A 23,716-nucleotide genomic window follows, 5' to 3' on the forward strand; every position below is an offset into this window, starting at 1 on the left:
CTCCAGGAACACTAGTAGAATTCAGTCCCATATATTTTCCATTACAGACTTGGATAGCAGGCCATTTTGCTGACTTTCTTAAAGCTCCTAGGTTTATTTTTTGAAGTTATGGTTGATTACTGTAAATCCCCTCTTCACTTGGAGTTGTGGAACTTCATTTACGTAAGACAAGACAATGCTCACATTTGTGTAAATCCCTAAATGCAGCCATGTCACCCTAGCTATGCTGGTATGCATTTTTCCTAGTCAAGAAATGCCCACATGAAAACGTAGAGCCACTGTGCTTGTTATGGTGGTTTTCTTTGGCCCACTGCACTACCAATAGCCATCTTTTTTGCCTCTGCTCTAGGTACAGACTAGATCTTGGCTTCAAGCATTTGTATGCATCATAGCACAACCTTTTACATTTTTTGTGGTGTCTCCTAAATTGGCAACAAGCCATGTTTTTGAGTTTGGGGTTCAAGGTAGCTCTGCATGGAATCTTGATTTACAAATTAAGGATAAAATAAGGCATAGATAACAAGCATACAATCAGTTAGGAATGAGCCAAACACCTTTCACAAAAAATCTTATAAAAATGACCTTCATTACTTCTGCACAGATTTGAGCACTTGTGTCTTCCTTTCTTAAGAGCAAACTGATGTTCAGAGATATTTGCTGCTTATAGATTTTTGACTTGACAGGCCATATAAATATGGCTCACTGATCACATCTGTAACCCAGGTCAAGAATTTGGATACACTTCATAACAGCATGAGATTCACAGCTCAGCAGTCAGCTTTTGATTGGAATTCTCACTTTGATGTAGGTGTCAAGTGAGGAAATTAGGATAGCTTTAGAGACTAGTTTAGGCTTTTTTTCTAAACTGTCTAGTGTCCCCGCAACCATTAAAAAGTCTTAAACTGTTCTTTGAAAGTCACTGATGTTCACAAGAACCAATCATGTAAATTTTGCAGTGATGTTTTTTAAAAGTCCTAAACTTATTTGAAAAATTAATTATTTTGTATGACATTACCCAAGGGTAAAATGGTAATCCAGATCAGTCAGCATAGCATCTTTAGCTAATGTCATATCTGTAGGATAAACTGAAAATTACTGACCATATGCCAGCCATATCTTTTTTTACTAGAATATATTTTCATGCCCTTAGCAATATGCAGCATCATAAAATTCTGTAATGTATAGCTGCACACTGTTCAAAAGGCATTTTAAATGCACATGAGCTACAGTAATCTCTATACCTCAATCAAAATTCTGGGAAATTAGGTGTGGCTATCTGGGAATGTGTCTTTACCTGACATATAATTCACCCATACAAAATAAAAAAAGAAAATTATGTAATACTCCTATCATGAAGAGAAAAGAAACAGGCATATTTAGTTTGACAGAGAAGATTGTACTGTATTAAATGTTTAATGTACTTTTAAATTGCCAAATATGATAAAGTCAAACAGGCTGGAATGATCATCCTGCTATCATAGTACAGGAATGGGAAGCAGCTGCTCTGAATTTTACTGCAGCTCTGCCACTGACTTCCCAAATGTTCTCAGTTAACCTTTTTGGAACCAACTCTATTTGTACCAAGACATTAAACACAGGACTGATCAGAAAAGCTGTGTAAAAATAGTGATTTATTGATGGAAACTCATTCAATGGACTCTATAATTTAATGACATTTAATATATTTTGACAAAAATTCCCATAGAAAATTTAAAAAATCTTTCTCATTTTGAAATTTAATTTTAGATAATGTCAATATTTTATTTCAAAATTTAATTTAACTTATTAAGGTTTTTAATTTTTCTAAGGTTTATATAAGCTGCTGACATCCGGAGTAGTAGCACAAATAAGCACAATATAATACTAACATGCTATAATTGTCAAATAATTATTTTATTGTATTTTGAGCATGTATTGAAACATCTTACTGAATTTATTCAAATCCAAGATGAGGGATTTTCCACCTCCATCAGCATTGGGATAGCTCATTTAGCAGGGTAAGGGGCATCCCTCCTCTCTTTCTGCTCCAGGTATGGTTGCTCTAGCTATGATCTGGCCTGGCTGGGAGCTGCTGGTCCTTCTCCCTGTCTGGGCTAGGCTTGTGCCAGGCAGGGCCAGGGCCATGGCTGTTGCTGACTGCCCTGGAGCCACGGCAGAAGGTAAATGGTGAGGGAGGGATTGCCTAGGGGACTGAAATTGGGGATCAGGCATGCTGGGGGTGGGGAGGGCAAAGAGTTGGGAGACAGGCACCAAGGCACAGGCACGGAAGGCCACATGACAGTGGGGCAAAATGCAGCAGCCACGTGACAGGAAGCAGACAACAGGGCAAGCAAGGATTAGGAGTCTGGACCCTGGACCCTTCACATCTGCTTTCCTCACCACAGAAAGGGGGGGGGGGGTGGTGGTGGTGAAGGTGAGTGATTATACATACATTTATAATTTTCCATGTATAGAGTCAAATTGGGGTTGTCTTCAGTTTGAAGTTATCTTAGATTCAGGTAAAGATGGACTTTTCTTTTCTAGAGCAAAGCGTCTCCTGCTTTTGTTGTAATGAAACAACTTGATACTTTGGTATGTACCCATATTATGTCTTCCCATTACTTACATGTTTGGTATAAAATAATATAAAACCTATAAAATGATTTTTTATCTTATATTATGACCCAAGATTTGGAAATTCAAGAATCAGAGTTTCCCAAAGTATTTAGTTGATTTTTTTCATGGGATATTTCAAATACAAGGGATATTTCAAACATAATGTTATAATTTTCTATGGATCAAATATTCTAAATTTTAGCCTACTATTCATATTTTTTGAAAGTTCATTGTGATCTTCCAATGAAGAGCAATATAAAGATAATTAGTTGTTAATTGGTCTTTTTTCCTTGGTAGATCTCACATTCTTTTACAAAAATAGTGAGCTTTATCATCTTCAATTATATAAAAACCTGGGAGGGGGGCTTTTCACTGTATTTTGGGGTGTGAAGCATGCAGAGTGGGAGTAGATAGGTGGAACAGCTAATGTAGTGGTGCAAAGCCAATGTAAATATTAGGGCTGTGCAAAGCTTTGGGTGCTGATTTGATTCAGGGTAGATCTGGCCCAATTCGGTGGCTGAATCTCCAAATCCAAATCGAATCAGGAGACCAGTTAAAAGGTCTGAATCAATTCAAAGCTCTCCAAAGCAATTTGAAAAAGATTCGGAGAGCTTCGGCGATTCGGACAGTCCCCGCTTGCTACAGCAGGGAGCTGGACCCAGACTCCATGCTGGTAAGTAGGGGACAGCGAAGGGGGGGCTGGAGGAGGGGAGGAGAAAGGGGACCCCTGCCAGGACCCGTGTCACGTGAGGTCTACTGTCTGCCCGGAGGGAGGATTCAGAATGTGATGGAGATGATCCCGTCCATTATCTGGCCCACCGATTACTACCCATGGTCCTAATCCATGTGGGCACTAATGATACGGCCAGGAGCAGCCCTGATCACCTGATGAAGAACTATCAAGCTCTGGGGAGCAAGCTGAAGGAGACAGGGGCACAAGTGGTCTTCTCGTCTGTCCTTCCATTGAGCGGATGTGGATGACACCATGAGACCCGCATCAAGGAGGTCAACTTGTGGTTTCGAAAATGGTGTCTCAAGGCAGGCTTTGGCTTTTTGGACCACGGCCCATACTTCAGGACAAGAGACATGCTTGGGTGGGATGGGCTTCACCTCTCCCCCAAAGGTAAGCATGTGTTCTCTTTCAGGTTGGCCGATCTCCTCCAGCAGGCTTTAAACTAGGCTCGTTGAGGGAAGGGGAAGTTGAGGATGGAGGGAGCCATGAAACACTGAACCAAGAGACACTCACAAGAACAGCCCAGCCAAGACAGGCAATGAGCACAAGAAATGGCCAGGTAAGAGACAGAGGCCCAGATAGTCCTGGGATTAGGCGGGTGGTGCATACACCTTCAGGAGGCCTTAAATGACTCTATATGAAGTCTTGCCGTATGGAGAACAAGCAGGAGGAACTTGCCCTACTGCTAGCTAACACAAACCCGGACATAGTGGGGCTCATTAAAACTTGGTGGGATCCAACACATGACTGGGCAGTAAACATCAAGGGCTATAGACTGTACAGGGGGGATAGAACAGGGAGGAAAGGTGGGGGTGTGGCACTCTACGTCAAAGAGCAATACACATCCTCAACAAACAGCACTGGGTCAGAGGAGGAGCAGACTAAAGTGCTCTGGGTCCTAATACAAGGGGGTCGGGGGGAAAGGGACTTAATGGTGGGGGTCTACTACAGACCACCCAACCAGGGGGAAGAGATGGACTGGGAATTCTCAGGTCAGCTCACGGAGGCAGTTAATTCAAGGGACAAGGTCATCATGGGTGACCTAAACTACCTGGACATCTGCTCAGAAGAGTAGTCAGCCAGGTCTGACTGCTCATGTAGGTTCCTAGCTGAGTTACAGGACCTCTATCTAACCCAGGAGGTGCACAGTCCTACCAGGGCTAATGCCTTCTTGGATCTGGTCCTGGCCATGGGCAATGACCTGGTGAGTAGACTGCAGGTTCTTGACCACCTGGGCAATAGTGATCATCGCCTACTGGAATTCACCATCCAGCACAGGGTGTCAAAGGCCTGCAGCAAGGCAACAGCCCTAGACTTCAGGAGGGTGGATTTCAATGAGGTAAGGAGACTAGTTGGGGAGGCACTGAGGTCCCAGAGGGGAGGGGAGTTGGGAGTCCAGGAAGAGTGGTTGTTCCTTAAGGAGGCAATCCTCCAAGCGCAAAGGGTGACAATCCCAATGTGGATCAAAGGGGGCAAGAGTGCTTAAAAGCCCCCATAGCTCACCAAAAGCATCCAGGAACATCTCAAAGATAAAAAGGAGGTGTACACCCAATGGAAGCCATCACCAAGGATGCCTCCATTGCTGAAGACTGTAGGGGGCTGTTAGGAAGGCTAAGGCAGAGACAGAACTGGGACTAACGACCTGGATCAAGGATACCAAGAAGTCCTTTTTTAAGTACATAGGGGGTAAAAAGAAGGTACGGCTAACATAGGGTCTCTGCAGGACATGCTAGGAAATCTGGTGATCACATCAGATGACATAGCTAACCTCTTTAACAATTTCTTTGCCTCCATTTTTTTGAGCAGGGACTGGAGCATCCCCCCACCGGGATCCCTGATTGACCCAGGGGAGGCGCTGCCAGGCCCAGGGTCAGTAAAGACCTAGTCAGGGAACTTTTGGTGGGACTAGACATGTTCAAATCAGCAGGTCCTGATGATCTCCACCCCAGAGTGCTGAGGAAATTAGCAGAGGCCATTGCGGGACCCCTGGCTCAGCTTTACAAGCACTCATGGTGCTCTGGTGAGGTGCTGGAGGACTGGAAAAGGGCCAATGTGGGCCCCATTTTCAAAAAAGGGAGGAAGGAGGACCCAGGAAACTATAAGCCTGTTAGTCTTACCTTGGTCCTGGGGAAGCTCTTTGAGAAAATTATCCAGGAGCACATCTGCGAGGGACCAGGAGGGGAGATTATGTTTATGCAACCAACATGGGTTCATTCGAGGCAGGTCCTGTCAGACCAACCTGGTGGCCTTCTATGACCAGGTCACAAAAACCCTTGGATGCAGGTGTCACTGTGGACATAGTCTTTCTGGACTTTAGGAAGGCCTTCGCCACTGTCTCTCACCCCATTCTCATCATAAAATTAGGCAACTGTGGCGTTGATGCCTACACAGTCAGATGGGTCACAAATTGCCTGGAGGGCTGCACCCAGAGAGTGGTGGTGGATGGGTCATTTTTGACCTGGAGGGATGTGGGCAGTGGAGTCCCCCAGGGCTCAGTCCTTGGGCCCGCACTGTTCAGCTTCTTCAACTTAGACGAGGGGGTGAAAAGCACCTTGTTCAAATTTGTGGATGACACTAAGATATGGGGAGAAGTGGTCACGCTGGAGGAGAGGGCCAGGCTGCAACTAGATCTGGACAGGTTACAGGGATGGGCGGATGAGAACAGGATGGGTTTCAATACTGACAATTGCAAGGTATTGCATCTGAGGAGGAAGAACCAGCAACATACCTACAGGCTGGGGAACTCCCTTCTCATCAGCAAAGAAGCAGAGAAGGATCTTGGAGTCATTATTGATTCCAAAATGAACATGGGCCACCAGTGTGGGAATGTGATGAGGAAGGCTAAACGCACCTTATCATGCATCCACAGATGCATCATGAGCAGGTCCAAGGAGGTGATTCTCCCCCTCTATGCAACACTGGTCAGGCTGCAGTTGGAGTACTGTGTCCAGTTCTGGGTGCTGGATTTCAGGAGGGATGTGGCCAGCATCGAGAGGGTCCAGAGGAGGGCCACTCACATGATCAGGGAGCAGCAAGGCAAGCCCTATGAGCAGAGGCTGTGGGACCTGAACCTGTTCAGCCTCCACAAGAGAAGGCTGAGAGGGGATCTGGTGGCCATCTACAAACTGGCCAAGGGTTCCAGCAGGCAATGGGAGAGTCCCTGTTCCCACAATCACTACTGGGAGCAACAAGGAATAATGGCCATAAGTTGAGTGAGAGTAGATTCAGGCTAGATATTAGGAGGCACTACTTCACAGTCAGGGCAGCTAGGATCTGGAACCAGCTTTTGAGGGAAGTGGTGCTCGTTCCTACCCTGGAGGTCTTCAAAAGGAGGCTAGCTGGGGCTGTTTGACCCCAACATTCTTTCCTGGGATTGGCAGGGGGTCGGATTAATGATCTGCTTAGGTCCCTTCCGACCCTACCAACTATGAAATTATGAAACTATGACCCATCCCCTGCCTGCTCCTCCAGTCCCCCTGAGCACCCCCTGGCCCCTGCCCACTGTCCCAATCCCCCACAGGGTTGCCCCACCCTGCCAGCCCTAGCTCCAGGCACTTTAAAAAAAGCCCCCATTCACCAGCTGCTGCCAGGTGTGTGTGTGTGGGGGATTCCCATAGCTCCCACTGTCCCCCACTGCATGGGGGACTCTTAGAAGCCCCTTGACCCCCACCCACTCTCCCAGCCCCTCCCATGGCTGCCCCACCTGCCCCAGCTACTGGCCCTTTAAAAAAATAACAACTCACCAACTGCTGCAGCAGCCTTGGGGCTTCTGTGGTCTCATTGGCAGAGCCCCCCCCCCTCCCCCCACACACACACACACAGTGAGGGGCAGCGAGGATCGCCCACCTGCCTGGCAGCAACTGGTAAGTTGGGACTTTTTTCTGTTTTTTTTTAAAGGGTCAGGAGCTGGGGCAGGTGGGGCAGCCATGGGTGGGGTGGGAGAGCGGGTGGGGGTTGGGGGGCTTATGGCAGTGTGGGGGCCTTTATTTATTTTTTTTAAGAGTTGGGAGCTGGGAGAGCAGGCAGGGCAGCCATTGAGACCAGGCAAGGGATGTGGCCGATTCGGCTGAATTGGCCCATTTGCCTGCGGCTGAATCTCTGAATCAGATTTGGCTGAATTGATTCGGGACAGTGATTCAAATCACCGAATCTAATCAGTGTCCCCTGAATTGGCCAAATCTGAAGTGAATACTAGCTGCTTCGCACAGGCTTAGTTAATATACCTATGGAACATCTGAAGAACTGTTCAAATGAGGTTCTCAAAAGGTGTACATGTGGAGCTCCTACTGCAAGTAATTAGAACTTGAAATGCTGAATTGTGTTAAATTGATTGGAGGTGACTTGGAAAGTAATCCCATCAGTCTATGAAAACTGCAAAAGTAGACTTGAAAGAGGATATGATACCAGAGGGTAAAACAAGAGTAAGTGCTATTACTAGAAGTAATGTTTATGACCATGAGTAATTTCATATTATTTATAAGACAAAGTACCAAGCTTGGTAAGTAAGCATTTTTAGGGGTAGGTTCAATTGTATGAGCGAAGTAGTAACTTTCTAGAGAATATAAACCATCTCAATATACATACTTTTTTGTGATTCTTAACCTGTGGTACTGGGAGGAACAGAAATAAGAGTAACACAGAAAGGCTTTATGTAGAACTAGAGCACTTGATGTGAAAAAGGGAAGTTGCTTTTGTGTATTGTCTGGTTCATCCTCAAGATAGATCTCTGACTTTGCTAATATGGTCTTAGGATGACCAAAGGAGTTGTCACTTGTAAAGCAAAGACTGGCTGTTGTTTCAGTGGCTGGCTAATTGCAGGTCAGATTGATTTATATGCATAATGCAGAATAGTTTCTGGTGCTAATTATATATCACATCTTATTGCCAGAACTGCCACTTCTAGGAGACAAATGGTCCAGATCCCAGGAGTGCTGAAGAATGAATGATAGCAGAAGAGGAAAGGAATGAGTCCTCAATAATTAGCCATTTCTAATTGGTCCATGAACTGAGTCTCTTGGTTATATTTGAAAACAGTGCATTTGGGGATTGAGTGCTAAACAACCTACTGAAATACTATTTTTTTTTAAAGCCCTGCACTCACAGGCTCCTATCAGGCCAGAGTGGGGGGGAGGAGGGAGGGGTGATCTCCACTGCACCTCACTGCCCTGCAGTGCATGGGGGACTCTCCCACCCACTCTCCCAGCCCCATCAATGGCTGCTCTGTCCAGCCCTAGTGTCCTAGCTCTTAAAAAAAACAAAATAAATGCCCCTGCACTCACTGGATGCTGCAGTGGCCATCAGGGCTTTTGGGGGCTTGTGGCATAGCTCCCCCCATGCAGTTCAGGGCAATGGTGGGCAGTGGGGATCACCCCCATCCCCTGCCTGCCTGGTAGGAGATAGTGAGTGCGGAGCTTTTTTTTTTTCCTTAAAGAGCTGGGATGCTGGGGCTGGGGCTGGGGCTGGGCAGGACAGCCAGCGATAGGGCTGGGAGAGCAGATGGGGATGGGACCTGTTTGATTCAGAGATTTGGCCAATTCAGCAGTGGCCAAATCTCAGAATCAGATTTGGCTGATTCGATTCGGGTTAGTGATTCGAATCACCAAACTGAATCACTGTCCCCTGAATTGGCAAAATCTGAAGTGAATGCTAGCTACTTTGCACAGACCTAATGGCTACAACCAAAACCCCACCATATTAAAAAGGAAGTAGAAGAGATAAATTTGCTAAATAACATTCTCTAATTATGTTCAGATCCATAGAAATAACAGATGAAGAGAGCTGAGGGACAATCAAGTAAATAAAAGCTATTACATATCTGACCTTATCCTCAATAGGATAATGTTCCACTAGCCAGAACATGTCTGTGGCTCAAAGCAAATTAAAAGAAAAGAAGGGGCTATGCTATATATTTCTTGTTGAAAAAGGCTTTTTTTCCTGTTTTGGACGGGGTGGTTAAAATTTTTTGGAAAACCAAAAATATAAGTAATCTTGAACTCTTTTCTTATAGCTCAGATTCAGTAGTCTTCATATAGTTAGTGAGGAATTGTATGTACCAAAGATATATCTTACTCACCACAGAAATGAGGCTAGCAATTGACCAAAATTATTTGAACAGAAGATGCAATCATATTAAATTGGGAAGAAAAATAAGGAACGTACTCGGCTCTGGATTAAGCTATTTAAATTTTGGCTTATGTCAACTGGAGTTAAATATGCACGCCCAGAGGAAAACATGGTCCTATGAGTGAGAAGGCCTATGAGTGAGCAGACCTCCAATCAATTAATTTTGAGTCCTAGACACTCTTGAATTATCCATTACCTGTTTATTACGATTCCAAACAATTGCCTTCAGACTTTATCCCATACTACCCTGTTTATGGCCAATTCACTATCTTCTTTTAAATCGTTCCTTAAAAGTTGGCCATTCCACAATGTCTACAATTAACATAACCTGACAACTGTTAAGCTGGTCATGTGCTGAGATTGCTACCAATCATGTTGTTAAATAGTTTCTTATTGCTTCCTTATAATTGTCCCTTCTAATTGTTGCGTCTTATCTTACACTCTTTGTGAGTGGATATATTTGGTTTTCATATTTATACATCACCTAACACAATGGGGTTCTGTACAATTGTTATTATAATTATTTGTAAATATAACACCACCTATAACCACACAACTCTTATAAATAATTTTTCATTCTTAGGTTCAAAATATGATAAATAAATAGCATTTCACTTATTTTACAGGTGGGGAAACCAAGGCCTGGGAACATGGATAACTTGCCCACCGTCAAACAGCAGGTCAGCACCAGAATTGAGTCTTGGTTTCCATCTGACCACGCAGCCTCCTGGGCTGTAACTACACAATCTTCTGTTCTATAACATTTCAGCTTATTTTGTTGAATGAAACCTTCTAAAGAAATGGGGTGAAGCCTTGTTCTTTTAAATGAATAAATAAAGGCAGGTGGAGAGTGAGAACCAATGAAATGAAGTAGAAACAGACCCAAAGTTACAAATTATGAGCAAAGTAAAAATGATGCAACTCAATAGTACAGCCCTAATGGTGCAGCTCCTATGTGACACTGCTCTTCATGAAAGTAAAATGTAGACAAATAATCTTGTCTTGCCCCACCCCTCATCTGCAAAAGGCAAAACAGATCAGCTATTAAAAATGAATCTTCCTTCTGAAAAGGGATAGCATGGCCCACTGCAGCATCTCTTAGTGCATACAGACCCTAATGAAGATTTCAAAGATTTGGTAAGCAGACTGTGATACTGCCCTTTGTAAAATGGCATCTAAAGGTGGAGAAGCAGCTCTGTGAATCGGTGTAGTTATGCAAAGGATCTTTTAAGTTATTGTCCTAGTTTGGCATTGCTTTCATACCAACCTAAGTTAGACTTTTTGGCTAGGGACAGACATTACACATAAATGGGTTTAAGTGATCAGAAACTGTTTTAACCTGTAACAGAACAGACATTCAATGCACATAAACCAGTTTCAAAATGCCTGAAACTGGTTTGAGATAAACCTGGTTGAATGCAGTATTAGACTTAACTGATTTGGTGCAAACCAGTTTATGCAATGTCTGTCCCAGACCCCTTGCTGGTTTAACTTAAACCACAGAGTCCCAGCATCCTAGCATGCTCTCTGGGCTGGGCTCTCTACTCCAGCCCAGCCAGGCTGGTCCCACCCCTCTTCTCCCTAGCCCAAGCAGCGACAGGAAGCAGGGGTTTATTTCATCCTCTCTATCCCACTGACAGGGACCTAAGCAGGGTCTGCCAGGTGCTCCCCACTCACTGCTGCACCAGTGGGGCACCATGGCCCCTGAGAGCAGAGGCGGGCAGGAAGGAGAGTTAGTTTCCCCTCTACCCCCACTGGCAGCCGGGTCTGCCTGATGTTGCCACTGCCACGCTGGCTCCCAGTGAGGGAATAGGCCCCTTGCTATCCCATCAGCTGGACACCAGAGTGAGGAAGAATAACCCCATCCCTGCCCTCCCAAGGGGCTCTGTCTGGCTGTGCCCCCACCCTGCCACTGAAGGGCTGGAGTTCCCTGCCACATCCCCTTCTCAGCCTCTGGGCCAACTGAGGCTGGCGGAGGGGTCTGGGTGCCAGATGCCTACAGTGGGGCTTGGCTCTGCCTCAGAGCTAGAAGCCATGCCCCTCTCTCAGTTGGCCCAGAGGATGAGAAGGGGATGTGGCAGGGGACTTCCGCTTCTCCCCTCCCTCCTTCCCCCCTCCTCTGGGGCAGCCCTGCAGTGGTAGGGTGGGGGCATGGCCAGACAGGGCCCCTTGGGAGGGCAGGGATGGGGTTATTCCTCCTCCTTCTGGCATGCAGCGGAGAAGACAGCAGGGGACCTATTCCCTCACTGGGAGTGAGCGCAGTCAGTGGGGGTAGAGGGGAGACTAACATTCCTCCCTGCCCCATTCTGCCTCAGGGGCCATGGTGCCCCCCTGCTGCAGCAGCAACTCGGGAGCACCTGCCAGACCTGGCTTGGGTCCCTGCCAGTGGGATAGAGAGGGGGAATTAAACCCCTCCCTGGCCAGTTCAGCCCAGACTGCCCCCCTCCCCCAGCACAGCTTCCCTGCAGCGGAGGGCATGCTCTAGCGTTCCCCGGCTCCTGACCTGAGCAACTGCAGGTATGCGCTTGCAGTTCCTCAGTCCAGAGAGATTGTTTGTCCTGTTACAAACTGGTTTAACCTAGGCAGGTTAGACTAACCTGCAAAGGTTGAATCAGTTCAGGCTTTGGCTTTTTGAATGTCTGTTCCTAGCCTTTAAGGGCCAGAACCAACTTCTGATTAAATGAATGAGGCTTTTTTCCCCATCAAGTTCAGTAGAAGTATTATTGGGCCCTAAGGAAACAAACATCCTTCTGTCTCACCACAATACCACCCCTCTCTTTGACCCCTGTTACTGGTCCACATTTCCCTACTTTTAATCATATCCAGTGCAAACATTTTATCCTGACCTTTAACATTCCTCAGAGGCAGTCAGCCAACTGCTCCTCCTCATCAGCTCTTGTACTTTAATAAATCACCTCCTGACCTGCTTCATTACTGATAACGGCCTTGTTCACCTCCTTATCTGCTCCCAGACCACCCTTTCCCTCAAGGCATACCCTTCCCAAATTGATCTCTGGAGGCCATTAACTTGTTCTCTTCTTACTGCCTTAATAAGGCTGACCTCTATTAGGATGCTTACAGGAAACTGTCAAATGAAAATGACATGGTAACAAATAAATGGCAGTGCTGATACCCATTTGTTATCTTGTTTAACATAGTCTACCAACTTCTAATCATTCTGTCATGAGGCTGTTTCCTAAGTAGCCTGTATAAACTTATGATCCCACTATTATGACTGCACTCCAGACAGATACATAAATACATACACATACATGATTATGGAGAAGATTTAACAAAGTTTTGAGGACAGCACTACTAAAATGTATTGTAAGCACCACGGATCAAATAAACATTGCAGTAGAATCCTTCAGATGGGTATTTTCTGAATGTGGAGTGCATGAACATTAAAGTGTTATATGAATGCTATAATTAAATTTCCTAGTTCAGTAATGGGAAATTTCCTGAAACCTGGAAGCATAGATGCCACATCTACTTCTTCAATGATTTTGCTTTTCTTTCTGTTTGTAAAACTCCCGTGTCTTCAGTGCAAGAGCCCCAAAATGAACAGTCTCCAAACTCAGTAGAAAACATAAGGCCTTGCATAATTGTTTTGATTTATTGTTTTTAACTTACATAAATTTACTCATTCTGGAAGAATGATTAAAGTTAAGCAAGATACTTCTATAATAACTTGCCAAAAAAAAAAAAAAAAAGCCTCTGACAGACAGGAATAGTGTTGGCTAGGGGAATGCATAAGAGATGGAATTGGTAGGCTTTTTCTTCTAAATCAATAGATGCATCATAACTGTAATGCATGTATGAAAGTCTATTAAGTTTCTCCTTCTATGTAATGCTCAGCATTTTCCCTTAATATCTGGAAATGATATTAGCTATCTAATGTACCTTGCTCCAACAGGCATAAATACAGTAGGGGATTAGCTTAATAATTCTAATAACATTGTCTTTGATCATCATGTTGCTGAATTTCCTTGGTGCTTATCAACAGATAGGGCAGCTAAAACAAAGATACAAACATACCATAAGAAACCAGTCAAAATGGCAGCTGTAGCCCAATCAGGAGGATTTTGCTTAAACAAAGCCTACAGAACCAGGTCTTTGGCTTTTAAAATATGAACTGAATTATTTCAAAACATTACAAGAAACTGTTCTGTTCACCTTCAGTCTAATACAGAACAAAAACTTCTACTCTGCTGCACTATTATTCTTGTGTTTTTAAAAATGAGTTTCTTTGAAAAGAAAAGATGACATCTTAAATAATCAAAATCTTTAGAATCAAGTAGCCTAAGGGGCTAAGAGAAAGTATTCAGTAACTATTTTCCTGTGAACATCAGCCTTTGTTTACAGAAAGAATCAAACATGCAGGGACTTTTACTAGGATGAGTTAATCAAGGATTTAGCAATCCAGTTTTATAACATCTGTGTGAATTTTAATGAGCCACATCTATGAAATACTCAAAAACTGGGAGGGCACATAGTGAAAAGTATCTGCTTTAATATCTAGATTCCTGTTGCCCAGAAGAAGGAATGTTTTCATTTAATAAGAAATGCATATATAAACATAATTAAAATGTGTTATTTTAATTACTTATATGATTCATTCCTATTACATTTCTTTGGGAAAATGTTTTGTATATATTTTCAGAGAGTACTGACCCTTAGAAGTTCATAGGAGAATGGAATTTGGGACAGTGGCTGTGTTACACATTCATTCATAGGAGAGTAGAAGTAGACAGTGGGATAGTGGTCACTCTGTAAAATATTTCTCTGGGAGTATGTTAGGTGAGAAAAAGAGGGTCCAGACAGACATCCACTATATCACTGAGAGAAGTGAGTGAAAGGAAGCAAAGAAGAACACAGGAGGCTTATGACAGGCTGTTCAGTGTTTGTCAGCCTTTTACTTAAGAAGAGATTCAGGGCTTATGATTTTATGGTCTTCTATTAGACAACCAAAACTTTTCATTGTTTAAGAGGGGAGGAGGAGTTGCCCTTCCAGGAGTTGCCCTTCCTGTTATGATGCGTCTGTTACAGTGGTTTTCAGTCTGTGGTCTGTGGACCCCAATGTTTAAGAGGTCCACAAAAGATCATTATGATCAATCAGAAGAATGGGAACACCCACATTTACAATTGAAAGGGGTCTGCACCTCCATTCAAAATTTACAAAGGGGTCCACACCTCGATTTGAAATTGTTTAAGGGTCTGCAAATGAAAAAAGGTTGAAAAGGACTGGTCTATTAGAGCTGCATGTTGGTGGAGTGACACAAATGAGCTAAATGGTATGAAACAAAGTTAAAGTTGTTACAGTGTTGCTACATTTACATCACTCTAGGCAAGTGTGGAGGTAACAGTTATATTGCATCACATCACAGCTTGTACCAGTATCATCTCATAACAATGCAATTGTAACATTGGTTTATAAGTGAGGGAAGGAAAAGACTTGCATTCCTGGATCACACAAAGAGATAATTGCATCTGGGTGCATCTAAGGCATCAGTAAGTGCTCAATCCATTGTTCAGCAACAGAAGAACAGTCCCGGGCATAGATATCAGGAAGTGAAAACATCTTGGTGGCTCTTCAAACAAAAATTGTTATCACTGTTTTTCACATGTAGCCGAAGTATGATTATAGTACATATGATATGTACAGAGCAAACAAATGCAAGGCCATTTTCTAGTGACTTTATCAAGCTCAGTCAGTCAAGTAGGAGAACTGCAAAATGATTTAAGCCATTCTTTCAAATGACTTTCAAAATGCTTTACCTACTAAATGTTACCAAAAGTGCAATAGTTAGCATCAGGCTGTGATTGTCTTTTAGTAGTACCTTATGTGACCAAATTTATCATTTTGGTTGATATAACTCAACAAAAACACAGGCATTCCACTGTACCAGTTGTGCAATTTACCAAAAAAGTGGTTTCCAACAAATCTATGCTTTTAGGACTGTATTATTTGTTGTCAACTGGGTTGAAGCATTGTAATTTTTGTTCAATGTAGTAGCAATGGCAAGAGACGTACTGTTGTTTTTCTTATTTCCATTAATTAAAAAAAATATGTTCAGGGTCAAATTTCAAAAGATGCAAATTGTCAACGATGTAAATAAACACTGCACTAGTGTGCACAGTTTGGGAGATTTTGCATCAAATACATTAAGATTTATGCTACTACCAGTTGCTGTTGTATACAAATGCCCCTTGCACTTTGGAGACCATTTGAAAATTTGGCACAATCCCTCAAGAGATCCTCAAAAGAAACCAAGGATTCTCAGCAGATCAGTAACACAAATAAACAATGATGATAAAAGATAGAGCTTATGGCACAATGGCTTCAACATTATTAAGCAAACACACAGGAACATAAACAAATGAAAGCAGGGCAGGAATATTGTCTTTGCACAAAGGGAGACCCTAGATGCTTAGCTCCTGCATAAGCCACTATCTGACCTAAAGTTACACTGATTGCACAGCAAGATGGATTGATCTAGTTTAAATTACCCAGGCTTCAACACATTGCTTGAATCACAAGTCACTTTCTATCCCAAACAGCGCATGAGAAGTGTCATTGTGGAAGCTCCCAAGGTGCACTTCTAAGCATTGTTATCCTAACTATATATGAATCTCCTCTGTCCTCACCTACTGTCCTAGTTCAAACAAGTGACTTATTGGACTCTTCTACAAAAACTATACCTGCTTCTTAAGTTGTGTCATAAAATGAGAACATGCAGAAACTCCAAAACAAAGTCAGATTGATATACAGAGTAGCCATGAAAATATTATAACATACTTTCAGCAATTACATACCAAAGCAATCTTTCAAGAATATGCACCCAGAACATGCCTTCAGCTCTGCTTACCCCCAGGTCTCTGGGCAAGAGGAAAACACATACCACAGAGGGAGGAAAGCTAAAATGGCTTTGAGGCTGAACTGCAACAGTTAATATGAGTACATGGGCGAGTGCTACTTTCTCTCCAGAAAATAACAGTATTTTATTTAGTGCTCACAGAAAATAGAACCAGAGAAGGGATGTTTGAGCCATGTGGATAACAATCTAGCCCAGGGTGTACTTGAGAAGGCCCTAGTGGGTATGCGTGGGTGAGCAGGGATGGAGTGCCATCAGCCCGCATTGCCACCTCCAAGGAGCAGAACTGGGAGTGGGGGGCAGTAGTGCCCCTCTGTGGGCTGCCCAGGCACTGCCCAGCTGGCCAGATGGGGTGGGGGGAGGCTCGCATGCAGTGGCCACCACCACCACCCACCCCCTGCACGGCCACCATCCCGTGTCTAGCCACATGTCACCTCCTTCCCCACCCCCCACATCCGGCAGCCAGAGGTACACTCGTTAAAAAAGGTTAAAAAACCCTGATCTAGCCTATAATTGATTGGAGGGGACAAAGAAGTACCTCCCAACAGCCACTGAGAGGAAGCCCCATCAAGCCTAGTCTGACTAAGCAGCTGATGCTCCAAGAGTGATGGGTCATGGCTCTTCTGAATTGATTATACCAATGTAGGTCTTTATTTCCCTCCCACCACACACATGCATAGGATTTCTCAGAACGGCAGATTTCAATCTGTAAAATCACCAAAGAGCCCAAACCTAAAGGTTCCCCAGGAGATTCCCAGGGCTGAATCTTTGGTGTCTTAAAAAACCCACCCCAAGCTAGCCTAACCCCCTTTTAATTTATTTCTATATGGCTTTGCCCTCCAGTGAAATGGGAATTTTGGGAAATTTAGCTCAATGTAATTTACTCTGAGTGGATTTTCTGAGACTAGGGCTCAGGGATTTGGTTCCCATGGAGTGAATGAATCACGTGGACAAATTACTAGAGCTGCATGAAGCTTTATGGATTCAGAAATGCTAGGGACTGCAAACAGATTGTTGTTATTGGTTCCAATTATACTCATTTTATATATAAGTAATACAAAGCTGATAAATATTTTAATGATGAAGGCATTACTGTCACAGTGTATAGAGGCTGGTAGAACAAGACATGTTAAAATCAGATACATCATTGGAAGAACAATGAAGCAGCATACACTAAATTAAAAGATTTTTAAACCAAATCCATAATTGATTAAGAAAGAGCTTTCTTAAAAGCCTACGAGTGTGTCTAGCATTTAGAACAAATATACCTATGCCATAAAATAATAAATCTTATCTCAACACAGGGTGCAGTATGCGAAGATCAGAACAGTGTGAAGCCATGAAGTCTCCAAATGCAAGTGCACAATTGGTTGGGACAAGACAGGAAAGTTAGGCAACAAAGATACAGCTGATGTAGAGAAAAATGTTGACCTCTCAGTGAACTTAAACTACCAACTTCTGATATCCCTTGCATAGGACAAAGTAACACAACAGGAAAGGCAGCAGCCTTTCTACAGCATGACCTTTTGGTAATTAATGTGTTTGACCTATTTATTATATGTTCAGGTGTACGGTTTTGAACACTGTGCTCATAAACATAATTCAATTGTTACTTACCAGCAAGATAAGTTTGCTGGTTTTCAATTTTTAACATTTGAAAAATAGAAAAATGTTGAGAGGCAATGAAGAAATCATCCTAATAGGCAACAACTAGCAATATAATACAGCTAATGTTAGTACATTTAAAGTAAGCAAATGGAAAATACAAAGAACGACACTATAAAAATAGGCAATTAATGGCCTACAGTATTTCCAAATATTCAAAAATGGAAGCAATAACTATTAAAATTGACAAATGATATTGGGACCCTATGAAACCTCCTTCTGAGTTCATCTTGGTTTATATTGCTGATTACAAGATGTATTTCCATATGATTCTTTTCCACGGGGTTTAATAGGGTGCCTGAAGCCACTGAAGAAAGGATAAAACTCAATATTAAGGAAAACCTTTTTGTGTCACCTTGGTTAAATTTGTTACAGTAGCATGGGAGAAATAATAAGGAGCACAATGGATATTATAGATGTAATTGCTCTAGTTCCACCATTTTCACTACTTTTTTCTTTTCTTGCAGAGCTAGGTTTTCTTCCAAATTAAGATGTTACTTTACTAAATTCCTTTCAGTGTTCATCTCTTATCCCCAGAGTTTTTTATTTGTTTGTTTGGTTGGTTGGTTGTTTTAAAATCATTTTGTGTTTCCCCTTCCTTTGCTGGACACCTTTCACAGTATAGTATCCCACCCCATAAACAAAATCAATTTTATAGATAATCTATTGTGCTGCGATTCAGGATGAATGCCTGAAAAAGTGAAAACAGGCTTTTCGCTGCCAGTGCTAGGGTTTTGGGACTGAGGTTAAACCTATCCCCTAGTACAAAATGTTTTCCCCCCCTGCCTGCTTTTGATTAGACTAATCCTGCTGTGAATGTAACGTTTTTTCCATGGCTCTGGCAATATTATAATAGTCTCTACCTCTAAACCAGCTGCTCACTTATTTTTTTTTTCAACTGCCACTGAAAAATGCTGTATAATTAAGAAAATCTATAACAAGCAGCACAAACAAATCAGAGACCATCATTAGTCAGAAAGAGTCTACTCTCTGCATTTTGCTATGTTTTTATTAAATTAGAACAATGAAGCAGAAGCTATACAAGGGAAAAACAAGTGCTCTGGAAAGGTCTTTAAAGTAGGCTATCAAACAGTTTGGAAAATGGACTGCATCCAAAATCAAACAGGAAATAGGAAAACTTCTGAGCTAGTGCTTTTCTAATAATACTATCAGTATTAGTATTATTCTATAACATATTCTTTCAGGACCAAGTCAGGATAACCTTTGTGACAAAAGAAGCATTAATATTTCTGTTGTGTTTATATTATAATAACTGTCATCAAATTTAATTTACCACACAAAGTAAGAAAATATTTATTCTTTATTGTATTGACCTTTTCCATGTGAAGCACAATGCATACTTTATTCATAATCATACCTATAGAATTAGGGGTAAGAATGGGTAAAATTAACAAGAATGGCCTTTTCATAGAAGGATTGAATTGCTTTATAATGTAATTCAAATAGTCATAATTTACAACACAAAGAGTTTGTTGGATTGCTGGAGCTAGAACTAGGAATAAAAATATGAAATGAGACTAAAGAAAATGTACAATTTATCACTTATCATTGGACATTCCCCCTGCTCCCCCTAAAAAAAGAAAATAAAATCCCTGAAACTACTAGGTCATAGAACCATACTTCAACGGAAACTGTCAAAGACCCATTGCTGGACCCAGTGTGTTCAAAGTTACTATGCAGCTTTTATGAACAAGACACTCTTGTGTAGGGTTGACTTACCTGTAAGTTTTTAAGATCCATTTTTACTAATTGTATTGGATAATATGATGAATTCCTAACACAGTACCTAAATTAGTATAAAATAATGTGTAATAATGTTCTGTGGCTATTTTCATGAAACACAGAAGTTATAGATTCATAGATTCATAGATGTTAGGGTCGGAAGAGACCTCAATAGATCATCGAGTCCGACCCCCTGCATAGGCAGGAAAGAGTGCTGGGTCTAGATGACCTCAGCTAGATGGTTATCTAACCTCCTCTTGAAGACCCCCAGGGAGGGGAGAGCACCACCTCCCTTGGGAGCCCGTTCCAGACCTTGGCCACTCGAACTGTGAAGAAGTTCCTCCTAATGTCCAATCTAAATCTGCTCTCTGCTAGCTTGTGGCCATTGTTTCTTGTAACCCCCAGGGGCGCCTTGGTGAGTAAATCCTCACCAATTCCCTTCTGTGCCCCCGTGATGAACTTATAGGCAGCCACAAGGTCACCTCTCAACCTTCTCTTGCGGAGGCTGAAAAGGTCCAGTTTCTCTAGTCTCTCCTTGTAGGGCTTGGTCTGTAGGCCCTTAACCATATGAGTGGCCCTTCTCTGGACCCTCTCCAGGTTATCCGCATCCTTCTTGAAGTGCGGCGCCCAGAATTGCACGCAGTACTCCAACTGCGGTCTGACCAGCGCCCAATAGAGGGGAAGTATCACCTCCTTGGACTTATTCGTCATGCATCTGCTGATGCACGATAAAGTGCCATTGGCTTTTCTGATGGCTTCGTCACACTGCTGACTCATGTTCATCTTAGAGTCCACTAGGACTCCAAGATCCCTTTCCACTTCCATGCCACCCAGCAGGTCATTCCCTAGGCTGTAGGTGTGCTGGACATTTTTCCTCCCTAGGTGCAGCACTTTGCATTTCTCCTTATTGAACTGCATTCTGTTGTTTTCTGCCCACTTGTCCAACCTGTCCAGGTCTGCTTGTAGCTGTTCCCTGCCCTCCGGCGTGTCCACTTCTCCCCATAGCTTTGTGTCATCTGCAAACTTGGACAGAGTACATTTCACTCCCTCGTCCAAGTCGCTGATGAAGACATTGAAGAGTATCGGTCCAAGGACCGAGCCCTGTGGGACCCCACTGCCCACACCCTTCCAGGTCGAAGCTGACCCATCCACCACGACTCTCTGGGTGCGACCCTCCAGCCAATTCGCCACCCACCGGACTGTGTAGTCATCCAAGTCACAGCCTCTTAACTTGTTCACCAGTATGGGGTGGGATACCGTATCGAGGGCCTTCCTGAAGTCTAAGTATACGACATCCACCCCTCCTCCTGTGTCCAGGCGTTTCATAACCTGGTCATAAAAAGAGACTAGATTAGTCAGGCACGATCTGCCTGCCACGACCCCGTGCTGGTTTCCCTTCAGCATAATTACATAGTTACTAAATTGCCAGTTCATCTGTGAGACTAACAGAATTATTTGATGCCAAAGGAATGTAATGGAGCTTAGATAAAATGATTTGTCCTTCAAAATGTATGTAAATAATATATATTTATCCAAAATCTAATTCTACTGAAATTATTTCTACAAATTCTGCTAACTGGTACTGGCAGGCATAAAGCGACTTTTGGCCCAATGAACACAAGCTGCACTTTCTTAGCTTTTTCTTCATACTTTTTATCTCTGACATTCTGCTTTTAACTGTCTCTATGTTATTGGTCATCACACATCATCAGATTGTACATAGTTCTTATAATGAAGCCACTTACAGCCATTGATTCTGAATTCCCCAGTCTTACCTATTAGTCTTTGATTTGGAACTGCTTCTAATGTCAGTTATAGGACTGCACATTAAGCAGTCTTGAAATAATTCCTAATTCTGAGCTGGAATTGGGCCAGTCCCTGTGGGAAGGAAGTAGAAGATACTAAGAGCTTTCTTCCATATTTTACCCAGCTGTGTTGCTTCCAGAAAACGGTATAGCTTCTGCTCCTATTTAGTGCCCCCATATATGAAATGCATCTGAAAGAGGTCAATGTAAGGCCTCATTTCTGCACCTGTCGGTGAAGTAGGTCAGATGCAGAGAAAGTAGTTAATTTTTTGTAAGGTCAGTGAACTTACTTCATCAAGATATGGTATCTGGATGACCCAGGAAAAATTCTGGCTTCGCTAACAAAATGCCTCCTGGGAATGGAATCTACTTCATGACTCATCTGTAGCACACTTCAATAGGCACCCAAGAGGGCCATTTAATTCTTTGCAAGTGCAATCTCATTCACTTAAAAAGGTGTTGGATACTTAAGCATCTCTTGGCAAAAATGATAAACTTTCAATTCTAGTATATGTTTTTTCAGTATTTTAATTCTTATGAACAAGGAGGAGCTATTTGTATGTTTAAATAACATCACAGAGCCTTAGAACTATCCCTGGCTTGACTTTATCTCAAGACTAGGTATTGTTCTAAGAAGTGTTAATAAAAACTGCTGATGGTGCCTGCTAGACTGGACATCTGCAGTAAGATATTAATTGCTGCTGACTAGTTGAATTATTGTTTAATTTTCAAGTGCAGGTAGCAGGCAGCATGTTATCCTGAGTGTTTGTATCTCAGTATGAAATTACATATCATTCTTGGTGTTTTCCATGAATGGCATGTATTTGGGAGATTGTTCATGACCATTTCTGCATGATATAGTTCCACAGCTTGCTAATTTCAATGAGTAAGCAGAACAAATCTATACTCACGCAGAGTAAAAGAATGTATATGAAGTGTAAGTAGTACATATTTCCTTCATATATACATACACATATATCTATAAGGACAAATAAGTAAGTTTTAATTTTATTTCAACTGAAGAAAAAAGGTGGGTTATGAAGGAAGTTGTTTGGTTTATTCTACTTATAATAAACCATATTATTTTGATAAGAGGAAATAACTCCACTATAGATGAGCAATTCTACCCATCCAATGCTGGTCCCAAGCCCGGATAAAGGAGAAGGGTTAGCGTCAGGAAGGGCATCTGGCTGCAAAAACCTCTGTCAAAGCATCACGAAGCAGATCCAAGGTCCCTGAAGAAAACTCAAGAAAGGAGACTGAATGTGACAGAAATGAGAATGCTCTGATAGATGTATGGAGTGATGAAGATGGATACAGTGAGGAATACTTACATCAGAGGGTATCTGGCCAGAGCAATTCAGGATTAGTGAAGGTAGTGGAAGCATCTAAAAAAGTACAAGAGAGAAGACTGGAATGGTATAGGCATGTTCAAAGGAGTCCAGAAAATTTGTAAAAAGAAGTTACGAGAATGGCACTGTGAGGGAGAAAAGGAAGGCTCAAGATGAGATGGGGAAATGTAGTGGAAAGGGACGTGAGAGAGAAGGAGTTGGAGGAAGATACATGTGAGCAAAGCTGGTGGAGAGCCAGGATGTACAACAGCAACCCTGTTTAAACAGGACAAGTGAGGGAAGAAGATTTTGATAAGAGGAAATATTTCTTGTAACATTGAGCTGGCTTGATAAAAAGAATCATTTAAAATATATGGTATATTCATGGTATAAAAATAAAATTTGTTCTATTTTAATGCTAGCAATCTTATCCAACAGTTCAATCTAAAGATCAATGAAATCATAGGAGGATTCAGTGGGCTTTGGGTCAGACCCAGCCTGTCTCTTCTTTCAAAAGAAATCCGAAGTTGCTTAAGAAGAGTATAAAGTTGTTTTATTTCTCAAAGGACCAAGTTGTTCCCTTCTGACAAAACATACTGGAAAATGAAAAGAAAGTTCCTTGGGTTCCTCCCATATCATTTTGTTTTAGGGAGCCATTAACTCCTAGAGAAAGAGTCTGAGGTTCCACCTGTAAGTCCCATATATCTTCTAGGTCTTTGAGCAAGGACTGTCTGTTTAGTGACCTTGTGCATTGTGCTAATCTTTCTTTTCTTGGGCAGTACAGATTAAAAAAACCCCTGTGATTATCAAGGCCTCTGCTGATCATGACTGCCCCTGGGTCTTTCC

Source organism: Alligator mississippiensis, chromosome 7 (genome assembly GCF_030867095.1).
Source record: "Alligator mississippiensis isolate rAllMis1 chromosome 7, rAllMis1, whole genome shotgun sequence".
Classification (NCBI taxonomy): Eukaryota; Metazoa; Chordata; order Crocodylia; family Alligatoridae; genus Alligator; species Alligator mississippiensis.